The sequence below is a fragment of the Ambystoma mexicanum genome, chromosome 4q (assembly GCF_040938575.1).
Source record: "Ambystoma mexicanum isolate Mex_15411 chromosome 4q, UKY_AmexF1_1, whole genome shotgun sequence".
Lineage (NCBI taxonomy): Eukaryota > Metazoa > Chordata > Amphibia > Caudata > Ambystomatidae > Ambystoma > Ambystoma mexicanum.
The window spans coordinates 303,070,211-303,093,482 of record NC_090928.1 but is presented as its reverse complement, the minus strand read 5'-3'; the positions used below and the strand labels follow the sequence as shown (position 1 = coordinate 303,093,482).

Sequence of the window (23,272 nt, the reverse complement as noted above, 5' to 3'; positions counted from 1 at the left end):
CATCCTGTGCATTGCCAGGACGGACGGAATAGAGATCAATAAAATACTAGAGGTGTTTTTCTATGAAAACCTGTAGGCACGGGCAATGAAATTGACAAATATTTAGCCAAAATACCTATAACCCTCCCGTCAGCAGATGCTCGTGCCGCACTGGAGGAACCTATAACATGGAGGGAGATTAAGCTTGAGATTAGAAATTTGCCGGGAGGGAAAGCCCTGGGCTCCGACTGCCTAGGAGCGAAGTTCTATAAAGAATTCCTAGATGCGTTCTCTCTCTGTCTGTTAAAGGTATGGGCGGAAGCGCTGGAAATTGGCATCCTGCCGATGCAGTTATCTCTCTACTACTTAAACCGTGTAAGCCTCTGGATCGTACCGATTACTGTCCCCGATAAATACGGATGCAAAAATCTTTGCAAAAATGTTGGCTACTAGACTCAACCCTAATGCCCTACATGGTGCATGAAGATCAAGCAGTGTTTGTGTTGGGGAGATCGACGGCGTCCAATGATCGCCGGATGTATAATATTATGGCTAGGATAACAAGATCTTGAGGGGGTTGCTGTGTCCTTAGACATGCAGAAAGCCTTTGTCACAGTATACTGGCCATTCTTGTTTAGGGCTCTACACAACTATGGGTTCAGACCAAATTTTGTAAAATGGGTGCAAATGTTTTACACAAAGCCATACGCCAGAGTGTGTGTGAATGGAGTGCTTTCACCAATATTGGCATTGGCAGGTGGTACTGGGAAGGGTTGCCCGTAACCGCTGCTGCCATTTGCGGTGGTGATCAAGGCCCTAGCAGATCTTATGAGCGTTCATCATGTCTGAGCTGGTATTAACATATGCGGGCAGGTTCAACTCATATCCTGTATGCAGACGATATTATGATGTACGCCAAAGACCCCGGGAAGTATCTACAGAGGGTACTGGCTGCGGTTCATGAGCTCGGGAAATATTCCGGACTGCGTCGGAATAGTAGCAAGTCCGAGGTTTTCCCACCAACGGAAAACACGCCTGAACCAAGGAACTTGTTCAGTCTGAGATGGTCATATCAACATATTAAATATATTGAGGTTGTGATTGCAAGGTCAGAAACCCTTGTCAAGTCTCTCAATTACAATCCTCTAGATATGGGGGTGTGTGCTAAGTTGGAGTGTTGGAACCAGCTCCCCATTTCCCTGATGAGTCGGGTGGCACTGGTGAAGATGATTATACTATCTATTTAGCAATATCCTGCTAAGGCTGGGAAGAGCCTTTTGTTTCTAAAATCACCAGAGAGTGTGCATCGTTTCTGTGTAAGGGGCAGGTAAGGGTCAGTTGGAAGCACCTTAAGCTGCCGTACCAACTCAAAGGATTGGCAGCACCAGACTTACCTTGCCGGCCAGGCATATTATGCAGCGTATTGGGTTGGGGAAAGACCAAGTCCCATCACATGTTGGGCTAGAAAGGCAGGGGCAAGCGACAGCAACTTTGCTACATAAGCTTGCTGTAGGCACATAGGGTAGTGTCAGTACATTGGACCTGGTGTTTGTCACTCAGGGGGCGTGGAACAGACTGGTTAAACAGCCCAAGCAAACAGTATTGTATAGTCGGGCCATGCCTGTTTGGAATGCGTCCTTCCGAGGACCATCGAGGGGTGGGGAGTCGGCAACACATTGGCAAAGGGGTGGGGGCATGCAAAACTTGGGTGACTTATTCCACAAGGGGGTATTTGTAACTTGAGATACCATTAAAACATATGTGGGGATGTACCTCTTCAGAAGTTACAGTATTATCGCCTCCGTTCAGGCATGGTCTGAGTTCCCCCGTGAACTGGTACCCCACCCGTGCCTTAACTGCATAAAAACCCCAGATGCAATAAAGAAGTCTGCTTCAGCACTATACAAGCTAGTACACGCGGCTGGAGGATTACAAACTTCGAAAAAATGTATGGGGACTGGGAGTCACCTTCACTGACACACATTGGATGCATATCTGTAGACTCACAAGGCAGATATCGTTGAATTCTAGATACAGGCTAATACACTTTAAGATTCTAAATAGAGTGCACCTTACCCCCAATCCCGTCTCAGGAGGATATTCCCCAATTTAGATGGATGATGCCCTCGATGTGGAGCGGATGACGCTGACATAATGCATATGTTGTGGTCCTGTCGGGCATTATCGGACAACTGGGACAAGGTGTGTAAAGGGCTTGAAGAGAAGGTGGACCAACCCATGACATGGGAGCACTCAACATGCATACTGGGATGCGTGTACAAATTGAATCCTCTGAAGCACAAGTTGCTAAATATTGGGCTACTATTGGCTAAAAGGGCTATCCTGATAAGATGGAAGAGCAAAGTGGCCCCCGCAATTGAGAATTGGCTTGATGACATGACCTGGATGTGTACCTTTTTTAATTTGTATACCAATAGCCTATTCGCCTTATTGCGGTTTATGTGATAGAACTGTTCGGTGTAGGCCAGTGCTTTGGCGGATATGTCTACCAGATGCATTTCCAGGGCGGGTTTAGCCTTTTTTTTAGCCCTCTACTAGTGTTCCCAGATTGGTTCCTTTTATGTGCCCCTTCCATGGCTGCCACCTTCTCCTCCAGCCTAGCCTACTGTAGACGTCCCACCATTTTTTGTGCTGTACCACATCTTATTATCACTCCCCCGATCACCAGCTCATGGCGCCCCAGACAACCACTTCGAGTATCCCAAAGCAGCAAGTGAGTCCGCTGGATATTTCCTCTCTTATTCCTGCGTCCTGCAATAGTGAGTCTTGCATCTTCCAATGCCATTGCGGTGGCCTTGGGAGACTGCATAGCCTGACCCGGGCCTGCACTGGGGCGTGATCAGAGATCACCCTCAGAGGCATCTGAACTTCCTCCAGGCAGGAGAATAACTTGCTGGACATTACGATTAAATCTATTCTGGAGAGGCCTTTGTGGACATCGGAATAAAATGTATAGCCACGAGCTCCCTCGTTGGGAGAGTCGACAAACATCTGACAAGTTTCCCTCAAACACTCTGCAAATCCTATTGCTCGTGAAAACAATCCCAAATGTTTGGGTTGGGGACCAGGTTGAAGTCCCCCCCTATAAGGAGATGGCCTTCCGTGAATGCGACTATGTCTGGTAGGATGGAGTGGAGAAATCGGTCTTGGGCACTGTTCGGGCAATAGATAGAGGGAAAAGTTAGGGCTTGCTCAAATAGGTAACCCTTGACCAGTAAAAACCTCCCCATTGGGTCTCATTTCACCGTCACCTGCGTCAGTGGTACTTATTTATTTTTGTTGCTTATATAGCACGTCAAGCCCAAAGGCATCTGGGCGGTTGCTTACAGACAAGGTTACAGGAAAAAAGTGGTCAGAGGCCATGTAATATACAAGGTTCATAGATGGAGAGTACAGATAAATGCAGTTATATAGTGTTTACATATTTGCATGTTAAGAGATACATTGGCTTCTCTGCTAAAAAGCAGCGCAATTCCCCTCTTCTCCCCTGTTGTAGCAAAGTAGCATTTGTTGAATCGCCTAAAGTAGATGCGCTTCTCATCTTCGCTAGAAGGTGTGCTTCTTGCAAGCAAGTTATGCTGGCGGAGAGTTCAGTTAATTTGCGCTCCACCGTTTGCCAGTAAAATTAAGGCCCTGCACATTTGAGGTTACCATGCAAAGTTCCCTAGTCGAGTCTACCGCCATGCTTGTGCTGTTCCCTCCCAGCTTTTGACCTCTCTCCTTCATGCGGGAATGCTGGGCCCCCCATGCTATTCCTCCAAGACCAGCCCACAACACTCGGGGCAACCAGCTCAGATCCCGACAACCAACTTTCAAGTCTCCTTTGATGAGTCCTCCGAGTACAAAATCCTCCTCGTTCTTATCGTTTGCTCCTGCCGGGTGCAGTAGCTTTTCAGCTTCCTTCGTTGTGCGCATTTGCCATCGTTTACACTCCCAGTTGAACACCAGCGCGGTAGAGCACCTTTTTTCCCACAGCCATTCCATTAGTGTTTTTAACGCTTTCCTTTTTATTAATGTGGCTGTTGCGAGATCTTGGTATGGGGAGGTTGAAGCATCTCCGAAATACATGCTGAAATCCTGGCTTTCTCCTTGACCCTGTAGAAGTGAACTCTTGCCAGGACATCTGGTGGAGTGGTTGGCGCAGTTGATGCTTTTCTGGCCCTGGTTCGGTGCACTCTGTCCAGATGCAGCGGGGCGCTATCTGGGCGCGTTAGGATGAACCTGAAGAGGTCCCGGGTGAAGTTGCCCAGCTCCGCGTCCGTAATGGAGGTTGGGATTCCGCGAAGTCAGATGTTATTAAGGCAAGAGCGGTTTTTAGAGTCCTCTTGCTTAGTTTCCTCCCCAATTTCGTAGGATTGTTCAAATATCATGGACTCTATTTCTGCCGTTCTGCTTTCCACCTCGTCCATGCGCTTGTCTAGGCCAGAGATTCTTTTCATTAGCTCTTCCGTGCCTCTCTGGTATTCCTTAGTCATGGCTGCTAGGTCTTGCAGATCGGTTTTGGTGACCCCTCGAGTCAGTGGCATGGCGGGAGGGGCGAGGTTTCAAAGTTTCTTTCTTGTGACATTGCTTTGGTTCGCTCCCCTTTCTCCCTTTATCTCTGGTGGGTGCGGAAAGCATCGGTGAGATTTCTATTTGTTTTGTTGCTTTGGGGGTTTTCACCATTTCTTCCCTTGATGCTCGGTAGGAGGTCTTTCGCTCACGTGGCTCCATGTAAGGCGCTTCCCCTCCACTCCCCCCCATGGCCTTGAGTTCCTTGCGATGAGGTGGTCGCGTGGGGTCCCCCTGCAGCGTTGGAGCTCCTTGCACTTGTGTTCCCTGCGTATTCCTGTCTTGTGCTGGCCAGTTGGGTGGAGATCTGTGGAAGCAGGGGCTAGATTTTGGTGCGTTACATGTTCATTTTCATTCAGGGCAATCCATGTGGGCAGAGGCTGGAGGCCCAGACACCCCGATCTTCAGTGGGTGCCTCCCGTCATAGCCCTGCTCCCATGCAGCAATTGTGGAGAGTGGCCAGACCCCCTGAGGCAGTGGGGGTGGGATTTACCTTATTACTGCTGAGGTCCCAGGGCCCAGTCTCCTCGTGGGTTCTTGGGCTGGCATGTCACCCGATTTATGGCGTGGCATGTGCTCCTCCTCAGCCTGTTGGGCAATGGTGTTGGTGAGGCCCTGCAAGGGCCGCTGGACCCGTCTCCAGTAGGGGTGGGCTGCTTGTGTGTCAGTACTGGAGGCGGTTTATTTATTGCTCCCCCCCATACATGCAGGGCTATTAGACAAGCTCATTGAAGCCTTAAGCTTTCCAGAAACCATACCCATCGTGAAATACGCAGCACATTCAGCCTCAGATTTAGAGGCCAAGCGTACTGCAGGTTATTCAACCATATTTGAAAATGAGATACAAAGAAAGCGGCAAGGTGATGCATGTTGGTTAAAAAAGGGTTTAATTTGACATCCATGGTACAAGGACACGCATCGCAAGAAGAAAAAGCGCTATGGAAAAAGCAGGGGTGTTCCTTATCCCCCACTGAGGCAGGACAGTACAGGAAAGCCAGTTATGCCTGTAGCATTGTCGAGAGTAGCATTGGAGCAGCTTCATTATCCAGTGCATGCGACTCCAGCTGCTACAATAGCAGAAGACTGGTTCGTACTGAACAGGTGGCCCGGTTCATTGTAAACTGTATTGTGCCAAAAATGTACAGCAGAATGTAGCAAAGGCAACTCGGCAAGTTACGTGAGATATGGATTTAGACCTTCCTGTAAATCGTATGGCTTTTGTTCCTATTCCTATTGCAAAATGTGCTGTTTGGACCTGGGGATGGATACAGCTCTCTCACATCACTCAGTGCGGGAAATCTCTGCCCCTATAGCAAAAATCAAAAGCTGGCACGCACAAATATAGGCAAAATAAGTGAACATTTAAAGTGAAATATACAAATGTAGTTCAACTGACCTTTCCCTCAAGGAAAAAGTGCACAAGACAAATAAGCATTGGCTTTTCAAAAACATTTATCTACCTGGTAAAATATTTAGAGAGAAGAATTTCCATTAACTACACTGGAAAAGTATAAAAGGTGCCCACCTTTTAAGCCCAGCAATTTAGAATGAAATATTCCAAGAAAAAAAAAATCCAAAACATGAGACGTGTCCTTTAATGACACTTATGTGGTCTTGTGGTTAAGCATCTGCACTGGAAACAGGGCAACCTGGGATGAAACGCTAGTAGCTGAACACTTGAGCAAGCACATGAATGCAGGCCTCAAAAAAACACCCATCAGGTGTTGCCATCTTGTAGTATCCTCACATGTAAAATGGTCCGTGCAGTTGCACGAGAGAATGCTTGCGCACGAGGATGAAGGTGACGAGATGGAACGTGGGAAGCGACAGTTGGAGGAGAAGCCAAGCAGAGAAGACGCACAGTTCATGTTCCCTGTTAATCCATAGCACTATGTAAAATAATCTTATAAAAGTATATAATAAATATATTAAGCCCTATTTATTTGCCCCTCTATACTTCAATGGCTACGAGGATAAAAAAAACGAAGAAACAATAGTGGCCGTTGAGAAGGATATTTCATTCTTTATCTTCTGGATGTTACCATTATATGGTCCATCAATTTGGTAAACCATTTCATCAGCATTGGGGTCTAAACGAACTTTGAGTAATTTCTGGTGTGTCCAGCTGAGTAGAGCCCAAAATAATACCCCCTATCGGGCTCTACTCAGCTGGACACACCAGAAATTATATTGTTTAGTGATAATGAGAGAGGAATTGGGTGGTTTGTCGCCAATTTAGACTTCAAAGGGAGGCAAGCAAGTGGTCGAATTTATGTATCTAAAAGTGGAGAGTCTGCTCTACTCAGCTGGACACACCAGAAATTACTCAAAGTTCGTTTAGACCCCAATGCTGATGAAATGGTTTACCAAATTGATGGACCATATAATGGTAACATCCAGAAGATAAAGAATGAAATATTTAGAGATGATGTCATAGGATGTTTAAAAGGATTTTCACATCGCATATTGTTAAAGAGAGATTCAAGACCTGTAGCCCAGAAACTCAGAAATGTCCCGTTGGCCCTCAAAAGGGAAGTCAAAGAGGAACTAACCAAACTGGAAATGCAAGGTATTATTGAAAAAATTGATGCAGCAGAATGGGTTTCGCCATTGGTCATTGTTAGGAAATCTACAGGGAAAATCAGAATATGTGTCGACATGAGAGAGTTAAACAAATGTGTAATTCCCGACAGACACCCATTACCCAATATACAAGAACTAATATCCACTTTGGGCCCTGCAAAAGTCTTTTCCACGCTAGATCTTACAGCAGCATACCATCAAATTAAACTACATGAAGATTCTAAAACATTGACGGCTTTTATCACGCCAGAGGGACTTTATCAATTTCGCAGGATGCCGTTTGGCTTAATTTCAGCAGCTTCAGTTTTTCAAAGAGTGATGCAGAATATACTTGGTGATATGGAAGGAGTAATTTTTTTTCAAGACGATGTATTAGTCTATGCAAATGATCAGGACAAGCATGATATGATGCTGAACAAAGTTTTGCACAAACTACACCAGGCTGGAATGGTGTTGAGTGAAGCCAAATCGAAAATCAACAGAAAGGAGATTGAATATTTGGGACATGTAATATCTGGTGATGGTATTAAACCCAAGAAAGATTTGGCAGAATCTATCAAGTCCATGAATACTCCAGACAACAAAGATCAATTAAGAACATTTCTGGGAATGGCTGAATATTACGCCAAGTTTATAGAGAATTTCTCAGACCACACAGTTGAAATGAGGAGTCTAATGAAAATGAAAAAGAAATTTCTGTGGAATAAGAGCAGCGAGAAAGAATTTCAGTTCATAAAAAAAGCTTTAGCCCAAGCTCCGGCACTGCAAAGCTATGTTAGAGGCAGGAAGACTGTAATAACCACTGATGCAAGTGATGTGGGTTTAGGCGCATCTCTATCGCAATATTATAATGGACAAGAATTAGTAATTGCTTTTGCATCAAGGTTACTTAAAGGACCAGAAAAGAATTACGCCACAATTGAGAAAGAAGCTCTAGCAATCAAGTGGGCCATTGAGAAATTCCGATCTTTTGTATGGGGAGTACAATTCATCATACACACAGATCATAAACCTTTAGTGGAAATATTCAGTACTAAAGGCCTCGACAGAGTATCCAGCAGAATTAGAAGATGGGTTACAAGACTTCAAGAATTTAATTTCAAGGTTACATACATTCCAGGTTCAAAGAACATTACAGCAGATTGTTTGTCCCGTTTGACCAATTTTAATGATGTAGAAGTGGATTTTGGGGATCAAGAAGCTGTGTGTGAAATATCTAGTCAAGCTATATCCAAGGAAGATTGGAGCGATAACATGGTGAAGGATGTCATTTTATTAGAAGTTATGAAGATGGTCAAAGAAGGGAGATGGAGGAAGAATGAGATACTTTCTCCAGAAGTTAAAGTTTTTTGGGAAGTGCGAGAAGAATTATATCTTCAAAGTGACTATCTCATGAAAGGAGACAGAATAATACCCCCTATCGGGCTAAGAGAGAAGATTATAACAATGGCTCATGAAGGACATCAGGGCATTGTGAAGACTAAAAGGAGAATCAGAACCACATATTGGTGGCCCGGCTGTGATAGGCTGATCGAAGACCAAGTTAGAAAATGTATCCTTTGCTCAAAGAGTGATAAAGTGTGCAGGGGTGCGGACTATCCTATGGTACTGAGAGAAGTCCCCGAGAGTCCGTGGAGTGAATTAGCTATGGATGTGATTGGCCCCGTTTGGAGTGATGGGTGTGCTACTTATTGTTTAGTGATAATTGATATGTTAACCAGGTGGGCTGAAATTAAATTTCTACCTCAAGTTACCACACGCAACATTATAAATTTCATGGAAGAAGTGTGTGAAAGAGAGGGTTATCCCAAAATAGTTCTCACTGATAATGGCTCACAGTTTAAATCTGAGGAAATGAAGACATATTTAAAAGGGAAAGCCATCAACCATAAATTGTGTGCCATTTACCATCCACAAACTAATGGTATTGTGGAGAGGTTCAACAGAGTGATAAAAGATGCCATTAAATTGGCATGGGCCAATGGAAAGGAATGGAAGGTGGCAGTCAAGGAGACTCTGTTGGCCCACAGAATCACTCCTCACAGTTCAACTGGAGTCACACCATTTGAACTCAATAGAGGCAGAAAAGCCAATACAAACATGTTTCCAGGTTGGATGAATGAACTTGTGAGAAGTAACGATAAAATAGAAGAAGCAAAGGAGAATATTAGACACAGGCAAATTGACAACAAAAAAATACATGACAAAAAACGCTTTAGGAAATTGCCTGAATTTCAAGTAGGTGGTTGGGTGAGGATAAAACTACCTGCGAATTTGAGAGTAGATGGTTGCGAATGGTCCAAGCCCGTGAGAGTGGTAGAGATATATTCCCATGCCGTTAGGACCCAAGATGGCAGAGTATGGAACAATGAAAGAGTAATGGATATAAGTGATCAATGTTGGGGGAGTAAGTCTGCTGGCTTGGGTGAAGTGGATAGTGAGAGAGGAAGAGCTGGTATAACGGTTGACATGGGTGATAAGAACATACGAAGGGAGAGTGAGGTGTTGAGCAGAATTTCTAAGAGAGTTATTTCCTTGGCAACAGAATCAGATAAGCATCAAGAGGGAAGTAACAGGATGAGATCCAGGACGGGAAGAGAATGCAGACCGCCAAGATATCTGTGTGACTATGTAGAATAAAGGGATTATGCCAAAAAGGTCTTCTATATAAAGAAGGGAGATGTGTAGTATCCTCACATGTAAAATGGTCCGTGCAGTTGCACGAGAGAATGCTTGCGCACGAGGATGAAGGTGACAAGATGGAACGTGAGAAGCGACAGTTGGAGGAGAAGCCAAGCAGAGAAGACGCACAGTTCATGTTCCCTGTTAATCCATAGCACTATGTAAAATAATCTTATAAAAGTATATAATAAATATATTAAGCCCTATTTATTTGCCCCTCTATACTTCACATCTACACTCTGAAAAAAAAGGTGGGTGGAGAACCACCCCATGTATCAACTTGTGCCCTGAAAATCAGCACAGGGCCAGAACCACAGAAAAGGACACCTTATGTCACATCCCTGCCAAATATTCAAGACTCACTTGCCCCCTCACCCTTTCCACTCTCACCCCCACATTTGGCTTTCAACAATACCCTTGTTTTATAAAGATTAAAGTACTCATCCAAATATATAACTCCTTCTAGAAATATACTAGGCAAAAAGTTTACAATTGTGGCATTCACCTCCCGACCCCCCCAATGGAAGAGTGCAAATACCAGAATGCAATTCAGCAGAGGCAAAAAAATGTGATTTTGAAATGTACTTACAAGACTCGTAAAGATTACCCGTTTCTATTTCAATGTTCGACAAAGGAATGCTTCATATATAAAATGAGAAAAATGTTACATTCTACCTTAAATATATGGTTCTGTGCGATATGGTCGACAGAAGGGGGGGGGGGGGGAAGAGATAAAAAGAACGACATCAACTGTAAATCACACCCACTTCAAATGCTCTACTTTAAGAAAGTGACAAACAGTGGTGCTTACGAGGCCGCAGCGCCAAGTGGGCAGCTGGGAAACATAAAAATGCAGCTGAGCCTAGTACACGGAAGTAGGAGTTAGCCGCTTTTAAAAAAAAGATATTTCTTTATATGCTTGTAGCAGGCAGCTGGTGTCTGCGGGGGCCCGGGGCCGCAACAGACTTCCCGTGCCTCGGCCCAGCGCTGCCTAGTTGCCTAGCATGTAGCCGGTCAACAGTAGAATGGGTCGGAGAACAGAACCATTGCTCCATCGCAGCTACTGAGGCAGGCGCCGCAACGTAGAGAGCAGTCAATCCGAGTCTGCCCTCTCTGACTTCTGATCCGATCCCGGCACAGTTATCGACTAAAACATAGCCTACTACTCACCGAGAATTCAGTGTGTTAATCGCAGCAAGCACACAACAAAGCTGGACCCCTGGGTGCCTTTCAAATGCGTAGTGCGCATGCGCCACACAGACGTTCCGTCATTGGAGGGCAAGGAAAAAGCTCCACCATAGGCTGCCTGAACCTTGGTCAGGCACTCGTACCCTATTACAAACGCAGCTCAAATCACGTGACCGGTAAAAACAAGTCCCGTCGTGGTTGTGCACAGCCTATGTGTCCATGCAAAGGGTCGGGTCAGAAGTGTGAGTTACTGTAAGCGCAGGAGAAGGCAGCAGGGACACAGTTCTTCCGCTTGTAAATGAACAAGCCCGTGGAGAGATTTCAGAGAAAACCCGAGAAGATATACGCAGCTTCACAATAACAGTGAAGCTTCTGGAGACACGGTGAGTACAGTCTGGGGGTAGAGCTAGATTGTATGGCTCCTGAAGGCAGAGACTGGCAAGGGGATCTGGCAGGCTCTGACAGGTTGAAGAATATGATATGTCGTCTGTGGCATGCGTTAGCACTGACACAAGTGACGAGGGCTTCTAAGTGTCGTAAGAGGGGCTTATAAGTACTAGTAGTAATGGTCTACGATTCTATAAGGGTCAGCGGTACTAGTCTCTGCGATCCGGAAGTAGGGCAATACGCATACATGCACAATTCCAACCGGGAGATAGTAGTCCAGTCCTGTGTTTTTTTTCTTTGCATACAGCGACTTAATCATTGATTGCTCTCAGGATGATGTTAGGAGTACAAGTCCCATAATGCAAAGGAAAAAAAGTACACTGGACTAACAGCTCATGCATGGGACTGTGCATGTCTGCATAATGGCTAGCATATAGGGATCCATGGGCTCAAGCTGATTGCTAGAGGCAGAAACAGTCTTGAGGCTAGCAGCGGCGCTCTGGGTAGGGTTATGATATTATATGATATGGCATTTGTAACGCGCCTATACACAAGTGTTTCATTCAAGTGTCCAAGGGTTGGACTTGTATACAAAAAAATAGGTTTGGCCAACAAAAAAAGTGGATGTGGGACATAATACTTTATTGTGGAAGTTGTAAACAAACACTATCTTTACTGCTTTACGTATCAATTTTTTAAAATCCAGGACGAACACAGGATTTTCTAGTTTTGGAAATTATGTGGTGCTTAAGCGCCATTTATAAGCCAAAACTATTGCATTGGAGTACAGATCGGAGGGAAATAGGATGTGAGGAGGGTCACACAGCTTGTGGGTGTTTGTCTATTTATTCATCCTTTGACTACCATGGCTATGCTAATCCCTATGGCCATTCCCATCCACTACTTTCCCCATCTCGCCCATAACAATCTTAACATTTCTAGATTGGAGTTTTTGGGGTAGGGCTGGGGAAAAAAACACTAAAGGCAGAGATTTTTAAAATGATCATCCATATCTTTATTTCGGCAATGTGCCATACAGGTTTTCACACAACAACAAAATACATCACAAATACTTTGAACAGAGCAAATAAATTATGTATGGTAAGGTCGCCCAAGTCCAAGTTTGTCACACAATAGACAGGGAATATTACCAAGGCTTCACACCCTAGAGTCAGGGGAAAGACTATGAACTTTTTGGACACCTTTAATCATGGGGGAACTCAATCACATCTCAACAAACTAAAAGACGACTACAAAACCTTCACCATAGACAGAAACTCTATCCCAGTTTCGAAATCAGTAAACACGCCAGGGGTACATCTGGACTCCTCAGTATCCCTCACAAGATATGTTAATGCAATAGCCTCTGCCACAGCACACACAACCAAACCTATCAATGCCTGCAGACCCTTCCTTACTCCTGAAAGTTGCATCACACTAGCTAGAATTGATTCTATCCAGGATAGACTATTGCAACGCCCTCTTTGCAGGGCCAACCGTCTGCAATATCAAAAAGCTCCAAGTTATACAGAACAATGCCTTAACAGTCTCCTGAACATCCCCAAAAGGGAGCATATTTCTTCTGCCAGATGGAATGCCCATTGGCTACCGGTCAACGACTGCATTTTCTTCAAGATATTATCTCTCACTCACAAATGCCTGTCCAATACGGCTCCTTTTTACCCTTGAGCAAAATCAACAAATTTCAATCTAACAGACCTACTTGGGCCACCCATTCACACCTTCTCACCGTCCCCAGATTCAAGCAATCAAAGGCAGGGGGGCACAGCTTTCCGGTGGTAGCCGCCAATCACTGGAACGCGCTCCCACTCGTGATTAAATCGAAACCATCCCTCTGGACCTTCTGTAAAAGCCTTAAAACCTGTCTATTTTCGCAAGACTCCAACATAATATAGACCACCCCGCATCCTCAGGAAGGTCTAGTGCTCACCCTCACATCTGCTAACACCATGGGTCTGCGCACCTCTGTAACCAGCAACCAGACTTATTTGCTACTTCCACTTTGCTTGTGTTTTTTTGTCTTTTACTGAATGTACAAGCGCACAGATGCCCCTGGGCTTGGAGCGCTCTATAAATGTTAAAAAGTAAAAGAAATGGCCTGTGCTCAGCATGGAACCCCAACGTTTTATTCCCCAGTTGGAAAACATTTGCTCCCGAGAGCACAGGCCTCCCCAGCATGTTCTGGCAATGGTATGCACTAAGTTCTATTGAACTGGTTATCGAGGCATGGCATGTCCCGCCGAAGTTCAATAAGTCACTGGCCACGGTGGGATCCCCAAAGTCTATTCTGACAGCCTCAGAGTTCACTCCCCCAGACTGGGGGATTCCGGATACAATTGACAATTGTTGCCCGGTGATGCAAGTGTGCATCCCCTCATGGTTTGGAGCCAGTGTATACATTTATTAACTAGTGGTTCCCTGGGATCATGCCGCTTTGGGGCCAGTTTGGAAACCCCAGGCATTAATATTGATCCCCCTGGCCATGATGCTATTGGTTTGCCAAATTTAGTAATCGGGAAGAAAGAAGCATGGCCCAGCCTAGTTGTTGCCTTGGAATGTGCGGCATGAACCCTAGGATTACTGCCTTCCAACCAGAAATCTGTCTCAATCCTAGCAAAGCAGTGGATTGAGAGCTCCCAGGTGGAACAGAAGTACTTGCCACTGTTTTGGACGATTCTCTGTTGCCCACATTGTCGATGTCATTATTACTCATTGTTTTGTTCCCAATTGTGACGCCTCTCCTGCCCTGTGGGCCTCCAGTTATTTGCACTGATTTCAGGAACGTTAAAACCAGTTATCCCCAGTTCTTTTTGAGCCCCTTTTGAGCCCTCTTGATTCGGTAGAGAGCCCCCTCTGCAGCTCCCTTTCCAGCTGCTTGATTTAAGGATAGAACTAAGTTATTAATCAACAGGAGTTCAGGTGGGACCAAAATAAAACACTCCTTGGTCATCGGGCCCCTGTTTCCCAACTGTTCCAGAACTTGGTTAACCACTTGGACGAAGTAAGGTAATGGCGAAGGGGATTCATTCAGGAAGGCATCATACATTTTCCCTAGTGGATTGGCCTGATTTCCCCCCCCCCCCTCAGCCACATTTTCCATTTCCCATGTTTGCAGTCTCCTTACTGCCCTTCTGTTGTTGATAGTGATGTTCCGGGGAGGTATGTGAGAGCGGGGAGACGTCAGGGGCAGCAGAAGCAGTAGGCCACAGGATAGGAGGCAACAGAGTGGGCAAGGGGATGGCTGAACCATAGTCCTTAGGATCTCCTGCTACCACATTCTCAGAGGGTCCAACAGTTGGCATCTACGAAGACAGAATGAGCATCGGGCTAGTGGGGGCCTGGCTGATCGATGTCAATCAAAGGCCTTTTTTCAGATGGCGAAGCGTGTGTCTCCATTCTTTGAGGTAGTGTGATGTCGGATTCGGTTGAGGACTTAGCAAGTAATGCAGTGGTCTCCTCCGTTGCCCCCCATAGGGGTCCAAGTCAACTTGGGTGCTAAATGAGCCCAAAAAGTGGTCCATTTCCTTAATTAACAATTATGTCTCCCCTAAGGGTCTTATAGGGGCAGTATTGCATCCCCAGCAGCACTGTGTATGGGCGTAGTAGATACAGTTGGTAGTTTCCTTTTTAGGATCAACATTTTACGTTTGAGTGATCGGGTACAAATACGGGCACTGCTGCAGGAGATGCCAGCATGGGACAGGTTGACATGTTTGGTAACTGACCAGAGGATGGCTAGGAGATCGTTAATACAAATCAGATACAATATACAAGATTCAGTTTTCGAGGTTAAAAACAAAATAATAATTTTAAAAAAAAGACGACAAACACATTCTCACTTTCCAGGCAAGGGCCGCTAATCATTGCAAGACAAATCACTATTGGTAAAGAGTTGCAATGCCCCTCGCCACCCTCACCTTCGGTCTCACCTAGTGTCCGTGCTCTCGCCGAGCTGCCCGTGAATGTGCCATTTCTCCAGATTCTTGTTTCCTCTCCCCTTCCCTTTTCCCGAGCCTCGATGAGTGACAAAGAGATGTGAATCAGTGAGTTAAAGGAAGGGAGACCGCTCCTCACGGCAATCGGATGGAAGCTTCTGATAACGTGCCATTCCTTCTCAAAATCATTGACAGAGTGGCCTACTTACAAATCCAGGACTACCTGGAAGCCAACCACCTGCTAGGCTCTCGGCAATCAGGTTTCCGTCCTCTCCATGGTACCGAAACAGCCTTACTAGACCTTAAGACTAAAATTGAGGAGCTGAAGGATAGCGGAAAAATGGCATTGCTACCTCTACTGGACCTGTCTGCAGCCTTCGACCTGGTGGATCATGCAGTTCTATGCAACCACCTCAGGTTTGCTGCCAATTTCACAGGGGAAGCCATAGCATGGGTCCAATCCTTTCTAGCTAACCGGACTATGAGGGTCTTCTCAACCTCAACTATCCAAATAACATGTGGAGTACCACAGGGTTCCTGTGTCTCACCCACTATGTATAACATCTTCACCAAGCCACTGTTTGACATGTTGGAGAGACTGGGCGTCACCTACACATATTATGCATATGACACCCAGATCCTCATACACCTTTCGGGCAACTATGAAACGGACTTAGCTCTGGCGAATAAGATATACATCCTCATTCAGGCATGGATGGTGACCCACAGCCTCTGCCTGAACGACGATAAAACTGAGATACTGCTCCTCGGATCTGACACCAACCTAAAAAAACGACCCCCAAACTACGCATCCTTCAATATTGATAACAATATCATTACAGTTATGCCTGTAGTAAAAACACTAGGATTCTTTACAGACTCCTCCCTCACCCTCAAAAAGCAAGTCGGCTCCCTCGCCTCCACAACAGCTTACACTTGCAAGCTAATCCGCGCTGCCAGACCATTCCTCTCCAGTGCCAGCTGTATCACTTTGGCTAACGCACTAATCATGTCCAGACTAGACTATTGCAATGCCTTGTACTCTGGAGCTAACAAATATGTCACTGACAAACTACAACGACTGCAAAATAATGCCCTAAAATAGTGGTCTTCAAACTTTTTTGGACACCCCCCCCCCCCCTCCCGAGCAAAGTCTGGGCAGGCCGGGCCCCCCCAAAAGTGCCAGATGGACAGTATGTAGAAATCGCTGTGAACTTTTGCGTGCCGTCACCGCACCCTACTCCCAGTACAGACCCAGGGCTCTCCCCACCCTACTCCCACTACTATCCCAGTGCTGCCGCCCATCCTGCTGCCACCACAGTCCCATAACACAAACATACACACATCCATACACATTTAAATAACAAAATAAATCGCCATAAACGTATCTGCTGCAGGGGCGCGCGTGGTTGCTAAAATGCCCCGCTCCAGGTTGCTCTGCTCGTATGTGCGAGGAGGTGCAGGAGCACCCCATTGCAATGCATAGATGCAGTGCCCCAGCCAGCATTTCCAATGAGTTATGCAAGGCTGGCGAAGCAAAACACCCCCAGCGTTGCATGGCTCAGTGATCATGTGCGGCTGGGGAAATGAACTGTCAAAGGCAAACAGTGTTTCCCTTTGACAGTTCAGCCAGCCCAGGAGCACTCCCTCAGCTGGAAAAAGCAGCTGAGGGAGTGCTCAATGTTTCACTGGGCTGGCTCCTTGGCTCCTCCATAATGGGTGAGGTGGCCAGTGGGTGGACGCCCCCTCACCCATTATGGATGAGCCAGCAGGCTTGGACAGGCCTATAGGGCAATAGGGCGATGACCGTACCAAAAATGAAAAATGCTAGTGTAGGCCAGTCAAAATGTGACACTTTTTTGGCCAATGTGGGGCACTTTGAGGAGTTACTTCACTATGCAGCTAGTAGGTTTGACCATTGTTGCTGAATAAATATTCTTTAAATATCACCATTTGTTTACATTTGAGCAAAAAACAACCTCTTGGGTACTATTCAAACAGTCTGTGACTAAAGGACTGAATATCCATTTGCAACTGCTAGCCATTTTTTCATTGGTGCCTAAGACCGTTTTATGGTCCAGTCTGACCATGTATAATAATAAAAACGTATTTCTTATATAGCGCTACACACCCAAAGGTCCCAGAACGCTAAAGTAACAGAAGAAATTATTATCCCACAGAGTGGTACTTAATTTAACGACCATGGAAGGTTAAAAGTCTGAGTTGACCCAGCTAGGATTCAAACGTGCCACAGCAGGGTGCACACAGATCTCGGGGGCGAGTGCTTATCCCTCTGTGCTATCAGAACGGTATGGAAATCATTACCACGTGGCATCTTTCTGCAAAAATGGCAAACATCTCAAGCAGCACTTAGTATCTGCTGACAGTTCTGCAGTTACACCACAGGCCAATTTGACAACATTCTTGGGACTGCCTCCTGTCAAGGGACACTACGCATTTGTGGCAGTTGTGTTGTTTGTAAAATTAGTGTGATTAAGATTAATTTTAAGGTATATCACAAATATTGGTATTTCAAATTTCACAGCACATGTAAAAGTACCAATTTCATTTGTTATTTTATGCACCTGCAGCAAGTGTATTTAGGGAAGACCAGCAGACAGATCAGAGTACGGATTACAGAACATCAGTCCGAAATAAGGAATAAACCAATTGCAGCACCACTAGTAGAGCATTTCATTACAATGGGCCACAGTGAAAACAACATCAAATGCTGAGTGATCGATAAGGCCAAAGGAAAAGATATCGGAGATACAGAAGAGCTCCTGGCCAGGAAGGAACAATTCTGCCTATATACATACACTAGATGGTTTTCATTCTGGTCTTAATCAGCAAGAAGAGTGGCAACACCTAGGCCTATAAATAGCTTGTATGCTGTTATTCTTTCTGCCCTACCCCATTGGAAGTCTCCTTGCCAGTGCCCATCGATCCCTCCCGACACTCATTGAGGTCCCCTCGAGCAGAGACTAGCTGTCCGCCATTACGTTTGAGGGAGCATTGCCTCCAATTTGGCTTCCTTTACATGGGTACCCCCCCCCATGGCTCTCCCACCACAAAGGATTAATCCCACCTGGGACACTACGTTTCGGCAACACAATCAGTTTTTGACTGCCTGACCTCTGCAAATCACTGCAAGTGTGAGAAACCTGAAGGTGTCTCACCCGCTACTCCCCGGATATCTGTCATCCCGCTGGCCAGTACACGGCCATCGCTTTTGGATCCAGTTCCTGGGGGTGGATCAGTGCAGGAGGATCACCTGGATGAGGGATCTTCAGGGAGTGGAAGTGGGACACCGGAGGGTGATATACGGTATCTCCTTCCCTGTAACACTCTATCCCCACCCTACCAGGTAGGATACCTAGGAACACAATCCCTCCTTTCCCGACACAAACACTTTCTCACGGACAGCTCATTGTGAGCGAAAACGGGCTAACACTAGAGCCGTATACCTGACATGTCCCAATACACTAATCGGGCAATTACTGATCAATACACACACCTGACTTCCATCACACTTCCCCACATAGATAAAAGGCAGAGCACAAAGGCACACTCGGAGCGAGGCAAAGCACAGTAGGAAACAGAGGCTCCAAGATAGCAGTTTAATACAAGGAGAAAGATGGCGAGACCAGAGAGGGTTATGATATTTTAGTTGCAAGGAGGGAAGTGCCCTTGACCTTTTCAGACCGTTGCTTTCACAAACTTTGCAAAGTAAGAAACCTAAGACCGGAAACAAACCTGCATTGTGTGTCAAAGGTACCCGGGGCTCTCCCGTGTCGATAACGAAGGCGGGGAGGAGCGGCTGCTGCCGTGGTACCGTCCTTGGCTCCTACAACAAAGCAGCACAAATAAAGACAGCACAGTTGGAGAGCCTGATACCAAAGCGGCCTGTGTTAGAACCAAGGTTGCAAGCAGCAACATTGTATGGAGAAATCTAAAGAGAATAGGGTGTGAAACGTATGTGAGGAACAACGCTAATATAATTGAAAACCAGAGTAGTGATTGAACTTTGGGGAGGCCAAATAAGATACCATAGACAGAGTGGTCCAGCACCATGTGGGTGCTCACTCGAAGTTTTCTGTCAGATATCCAACTAATTGGTAACTTTAGAAAGGGGAATTTTGAATCGAAGTGGTCCTGCAACGGGTCAAGCTAAATCCTGTGCACATTCAAAACTCTTCAATAGTTGAATGAGTGCTACAATTGGTCCAAGCCCAGCTGAGGAAGACTAATTGTAACGGAGAAAGGATCTGAGCCCGGCTGAGGGGCATCCGGGGTGAACCGTGAGTCACCCGAGAGAGAGTATTCTCTAAACATTGGGAAAAGGGGATCCACAATACTGACTGTGATATAAAAAGGGATCTGAACCCATCTGAGGGGGATCCAGGGTGAAATACCCGAATTGAAAACTTGAACGAAGAGAGGAACTTTGTGTTTATTTTTGTTCTTGTATATCAGGCCCTGTGAGTCAAGAGACTTTGGAAAAACAGAGAGACTTGCGTCATAGAAGGCCCTAATTCTGGTAATGGAACTGTGTCCTCGTGCCGAAGAAGCCAGAGTGTGTGCTTTACTAGAGTGAACGCCTAGTTCCGTGGTGAAATCATGGGGAAGGGAGGCCATAACATTTTGTGAACACTTCTTTCTTTTTCATGAACACTACCCCTCACTATGTATGTTTAGCAGTAAGGATTGCCAATAGTTTTTTTTTAGTATAGGCCCTTTTATTTTGACGTGATTCCACTAGGACTGCATTATTATTATTTGATGTTCATAGCTTGCTTCCATCTGTAGATTTAGGTTTAGATAGGCGTTTATCACAACTTTGTTGGAGTTCAATAAACACCCTTGAACTGTGGTCACTTGTGTCTGCCTTACTGTTGATACCATGTTTTCCTTACCCAAGTCACTACGTTGTTATGGCATTTGCGCCTCTGCCACGAACGCCCCTGTTTTACATCCATTCCCGATGCATGGATGCACATACATAATTCATTCATAGTGCCGGAGAGAGCATGGCTGCTACGCTCTGTGCTATTTTTACTATGGGATTTTCTCGCCCTCTCCCACCCCTGACAGAAGGACTGCAAGCCACCATGTTGTTATGGTAAAGGCTCCCAGTAAGGCGCCATTTTGGAATCCTTTCCCCATACCTGGATGGTCATATATATTCAAGGCATAGCTGCTACTCCTTGTGCAATTTTTATTAAGGGAATTCACTACTCTACTACCCCATTATTATATTTGGCATGCCGTATGCCGTTCCCCCATATGGTGCTGTAGATAGGGGGCGTGCTGTACACATTGATGACAGGGCGTCGCCATGGCAGCTGCGCTGCAGCGTTCTCACGCCCCCCCATACGTGATCCACACCACGTGGTCGGAGGACTGCAGTTGCCATAGCGACGCATTTCCCCATGGTACTGTTAATTATTTATGACATCCAGAGTCTAGTTAGCACGGTCTCTCCAATCATATCCTGCAGCAGCGCCGACATCCGCTGCCCGTGGACTATCAGACTGTTATTTTCCTGGACTATTATAGAGGTAAGATCATATTCATCACACGGGCCCTATGTACCCCAACCTATCTATTCACAATCCTCTGTACCCCACTAGAAAGGTAACCAACCTCTTCTTTTTTTTTTTTTTTGTATCCTGCTTTCATTCCAGCCACCAGCCTTGTCTTCTTTCACAAGCTTTCGCCTTTTCAAGAATACCATATGACTTGGAGATACAGTGAGTACGGCCTCCTCCTTTAAACTGTGTGGGGCACACATATAGGCACAGAGGTTCCCCAAAATCAGATAAATGACCACCCACCTGGGTGTTCTCTCTTTTTTATCTGAAGGTTTGCTTGGGCTATCTTAAGCTCAAGCCTCTTGACAAACTGCACACTTCTGAATTAATAAGAGTAAGTGTGCCATTCATGTACGCTTTAATTTTATTTTGGCTAAGACTAATAACTTTCTGGCTACTCTACAACTAGAATTTAAGCAGTTGTTCTCTATTAATCGTTTTAGATAGAGGCAACATGTCCTGATGAATGAAAACTACCTTGCCATTGGGATGTTGTTGAAGCTTGGAAGAAAAGGGAAGTCGGCCTACCTTTACACCCCTCCTTTAGAGCTCAATACGTTTACGTTTTTGAAGACAACTGTGATCACCTCCCCATTGTCTCACTTGGTAGACAGAATTCAACAGAATTTAGCACAATTAATTAAAATGCTTTATGACTGCTATGTATGTCAAAATGTTGACTAATGGAATCTGTATTGATTATATTGTTTTTAGATTGCAAATCAATTATTAGGAAAATACCTTTGCTTCCTCATTGATTAGGAAAACACAGTGTTTTACACACTGTAAATATTCACCCTTTCTTTTCTCTTTCGTTCTCATCTGACCTGAAGGATATATTCTTTGCACTTTCTTGGCACATTGCACTTTCCATGTATTGTATATCTCGGAAATCATATATGTTAATTACCAGTTGTATTTACTTGCGCCAAAGCCAGTTGAAGGTGGCCATATGAAAAAAAGCCCAAAATGGAATAAATAAATAAAAAAAGTTTGGCAATATTTCACCTTCGTTCCTATTCATTGTTATTTGTTTCACAACTTTCTGCATTGTGACAGAAAAGCAGGTTTCTCACACAATAACAGATAAAGCACATAGTGCGGTGGCACAAGCACCCTCTCACAAATGAACAGATGAGCACTAACACTGAGTTTCTCTTGCATATAAAGAAAGGGTACAACAGCATTATATGCTTTTTAATGCTTCGCTCACACAGAGCAAATCAGCTTGAGTAGGAACTGTGCAGGCTTCCACCACACAAACAGAAAGGTGAATCGGGGCAACCCCAATGTAAACATTAATCATGTGAACAGGTGGGGTGGATCAGTGCAAGGTGTAAAGCAATGGTAGAAAATTCCCACACAGAGAACGGATCAGGAATGTGTCTCGGCAGTAGAAGCTCCTCTCATATAAGACAGGTGTAACATATCCTTCAGTAGTGCACACTGTGAGGAACTCATGGTGACAAGTAAGACGGACACAAGTGATCATAGTTCAAGGGTGTTTATTGAACAATGAATGCTGTGTGCAGGTTGGAAAAACGCCTAATCTAATCCTAAATCTAAGATGGGAGCAAGCATCGACCATCAAATGAAAAATAAGGTAGTCCAGGTGGCTTTGTGTCAAAATAAAAAGGGCCTATACTAAGAAACATATTGCCACCCCTCACATCTAATACAAAAAGGGGTGTGGGATAGTTCTCAAGAATAGAAAGAAGTGTTCTCAAATAATATGTCAGGATGCGATAGCCTTGGTCTCCCTTCCCAACGTTTTGGACATGGGGTAAGATGGGAGCTTGGAGTACAGTACAATCACAGGCTTCCCCAGCACAAGACAACGGTTACAATGGCAGTTCTCAGGACCGTCGATGGCCAAGTCCTGTTTCCTTAGAAAGTCTCTTGCCTTCGGGGCCTGATGTGTTCAAATAACAAAACCACAAGTTCCTCTACAAATGAACGTGCGTTCCCAATGTTCGCTGGGTGATTGGTTCATCCCTGGATCCCCCTCTTCTGGGCGTTGACCCTTCTCAATTGTTTATCTCATTTTCACATAGGGTGATGTTTAACCCCTGGGTCACCCTCTTCAGGGCGCTGACCCCTCTTGACTTTAGTTCTTGGGTGCGGCTTCAGCCCTTGACCTCCCTCGGTCGGGCTCGGATCCCTCTTGACTTTAGCGTGATTCAATTCCCTTGGTTTCTCTATGTTTGCTCTCACTGCAGGATTTCCTTCCCTTTCTCTCACACTGCTTGTCTTTCGATTGTACAGGGATTTTGGTTGACCCTTCTGTATGACTGCGTAGACCTATTTCGCCGGCCCTCCTACGGCCTCCTG

General features: G+C 45.4%; 2 protein-coding genes across 4 annotated transcripts in view; one reads left to right on the top strand and one right to left on the bottom strand.

Annotated features, from left to right (window-relative positions):
* GTF2H5 (general transcription factor IIH subunit 5) overlaps positions 1–11,111 on the bottom strand; it is a 56,901-nt gene extending 45,790 nt beyond the window's left edge. Inside the window, exon 1 of the mRNA XM_069607876.1 lies at positions 10,987–11,111. The gene's annotated coding sequence lies outside the window, so the exon portion shown is untranslated. The remainder of the gene's footprint in view (positions 1–10,986) is intronic.
* An 18-nt stretch (positions 11,112–11,129) lies between these two features.
* Positions 11,130–23,272, top strand: part of SERAC1 (serine active site containing 1) — an 898,347-nt gene continuing 886,204 nt past the window's right edge. For 2 of the 3 annotated variants that reach the window (XM_069607874.1, XM_069607875.1), the window contains exon 1: positions 11,176–11,387. The gene's annotated coding sequence lies outside the window, so the exon portion shown is untranslated. Of the gene's footprint in view, positions 11,388–23,272 lie in introns of all 3 variants that reach the window. The other variant, XM_069607873.1, reaches the window with a different exon arrangement.